This window comes from Malurus melanocephalus, unplaced genomic scaffold (genome assembly GCF_030028575.1).
Source record: "Malurus melanocephalus ecotype Western Australia unplaced genomic scaffold, MMel_1.1 scaffold_1255, whole genome shotgun sequence".
NCBI classification, from domain to species: Eukaryota; Metazoa; Chordata; class Aves; order Passeriformes; family Maluridae; genus Malurus; species Malurus melanocephalus.
In genome coordinates, this window is record NW_026624487.1 from 11,729 (window position 1) to 14,562 (window position 2,834).

The window sequence follows — 2,834 nt, forward strand, 5'->3', positions numbered from 1 at the left end:
AACGTATACTTATATCAAGAAAATTAAATTTCAGCTTAAAGTTCTTATTATAAATGAAAGAAAATAAGTCAATAAAACAATAAATATTTAACTGAATGAAACAGAAATTATATCCAATTATATTTTCTTTAAAACCCAATTTATCTGCCAATATTTTCTTTAAATGCTCATGTTACTTTTTCACTTACTAACAATAAATGCCTGGATGCTTTTCAAAGTGGTGCCTTTTCTATTATTTCATTTCCTGGAGTCCTTGGCTTGAAAGGACATTAATACCACACTATAAATAAAGAAAAAAGTTACTTAAGGGTTTACAGCTGAGGATTTCTATGGAAACAAACGGAGAGGGGAGTTTGCATCAGGATGGGGGTGGGGGATGGAAACAAAGAACCGAAAATGGGAACCAAAGTTCAGCTSYCACAGCAGCCCCGGSTCCYCCTGCAGCACTGGGMTCTGTGTCTGGGGGTGCCCRGGSGGSACAGGGACAGTTTGGGTGATGCCTYAGGATTTTTAGYTTCTCTATTTTCATGCATCTGTATTCTTGTACTTCTCYAGTACAGCACTAAAAACTVCCRTTYTCTCATCTTTAGACAAAACAATYCCTCTCTGAGCTGAATCCAAGGACACCTCAGAGCCCCAAAATATGGAAACAACAGCGAGTTTGGGGTGGGTGACATCATCACCTGTAAAGATCATTGGAGAATTAAGACCCAGTATGTTAATGAGGCAGAACTTATAAAAGGTGAAGATCTCGTGACTCAGTGTCCATTTTGGGTGTAGCCTCAGGAAGAGGCTTTGTCTGCCCTGATGTACCAGCAGGACTGTTAGGCCTGGATTAAAGTTGTGTATTCTCATTCTCTTRAGTTTGTCTGGGCTCTATTTCAGATCAGCCTGATTGATCAGGCATCATGGGCTGCAGGGGAACGGCTGCCAGACCCTGCCTGTGCCTGAGATGGAGTTACAGGAAAGCTGCAGGGATGGTCCCACTACCAGGGCACGGTGGGACACCAGGGGACACCAAGGGACGCCAAGGGACACCAGGGGACACCAAGGGACACCATGGGACACCAAGGGACACCAAGGGACACTGGGACACCGTGGAACACCATGGGACACTGTGGGACACCAGGGGACACCAGGGGACACCAAGGGACACCATGGGACACTGTGGGACACCAGGGGACACTGGGACACCGTGGGATCCTGCAAGGCCACACCTTTGGGGCTCCCTTTTTTCCCAATTTTCCTGCACTCGCCCACCCTCAGAGCATCAGAGCACAGGGCAATGGCTCCATCGGCAGCTCTCGCAAATGGGAAGCGGATTTCCAAGTGAGAGGAACCAAAATGACTTGCCTAACATAGGAAACAATTCAACRATCAAAAAATCTTTCACTAGTTAATAGGATTTTATAAATTGAATTATCTGAGTAAGCGCTGACAGTGGGAGCCGATCAATCCATTAAGGGATGGCAGCTCCCAGCACTGCTGGGTGGGAGGGGGCTCCTGGAGGGGCTCCTTTGGCACCCCCAGACCCCAAAGGCAGTGCCAGGGTCTGTCCCCATCAYGCAGTGATCCCATGGGTGAGCTCTGCTCTGCTGGGCAGCCCCAGCCTGAAATTCAGGGCCACACTGGGCACAAGGCCCAGCCCAGCTCAGTTTGTGGAGCAGAGAGCCCCGGGGATGTGCAGAGTCCTGCATGTCCTGTTTGTCACCGGCGTTTTGGGGACTCTGTTCAGCCTCCTGCCTGTCCCACTGAGCCGTTATTGATGGCGTGTAGGACCAGGTGTTCACAGACGAAAGGTTAGTTTATTAATCCTCCGGGAGACCTTATGAAAAACAAATTCAGGTAAACAACATATTTTTCTTGACTGCTTTCAAGATTTAAGGCARGGATCCTGTTCTTGGAGACTCTTCGACGCTTTTCCATTGCACTCTGTTATTACATTCTTCAAAAAAAAGAGAGATTGCTTCTCATGCCACATTCTGGGAGAGAGAAAAACCTAATTGAATCTGCTGCCCGTGTGGCTGGACAGCATCTCCTTCCCAGTAATGGATGGGCTGGAGAGGCTCAGAAATACTGGGGCAGGTCTATTGGAAAGGCATTTTCTGCTGGGTGCCTGCAGTTCCCGTGTGTCCCCTCCTGTCCCCACTCTCTGCTGCCCTCCAGCTCAGTGGCCTCCTGTCCCACAGATGGTCCCTCTGTGCTCAGAGCAGATTTTGCTGCAGCTCTTTGTCCAGCCAAGGTGGGGGAAGATGGATTTCCAAGTGAAGCCTCTTGTGTGGCTCCTCCAGGGAGGAGCTGGGGGCTCTTGGGGTGACTCTGCCCAGCCCCTGCACCCCACAGTGCCCGGTGGCACCTCCCAACACTGCCCCAGACTGGCAGGACAAARCCCCAGTCTGAGCCCTGGGACCAGTGGGGACAAACTGGGGACCAATTTGAGGGGAATCACACAGGGACCACTGGGCACTGCTTCTTTAACCTCTGAGCATGGTGCTCAGGAGAGAGAAATCCCTGTGCCCCCTTGATGACCACTGCAACCTGATTAAGCACTGAACTTTAATTAATTGACTGGCTTGCAGTAATAAGCTCTGCCGATTTGCTTTGCCCAGTGAAGAAGTGAATGGTTAATTCAGAGGAACTGTCGGGTGTGAGGGCCACCATCGATCAGACGAGGTGCAGAGAGAGGTGCTGCCCGGACCCATCTCCAACCCCATAATCTGAAATGTCCTGAACCCCTCCCCAGCCCCATAATCTGACATGTCCTGGACCCCTCCCCAGCCCCATAATCTGACATGTCCTGGACCCTCCCCAGCCCCATAATCTGACATGTCCTG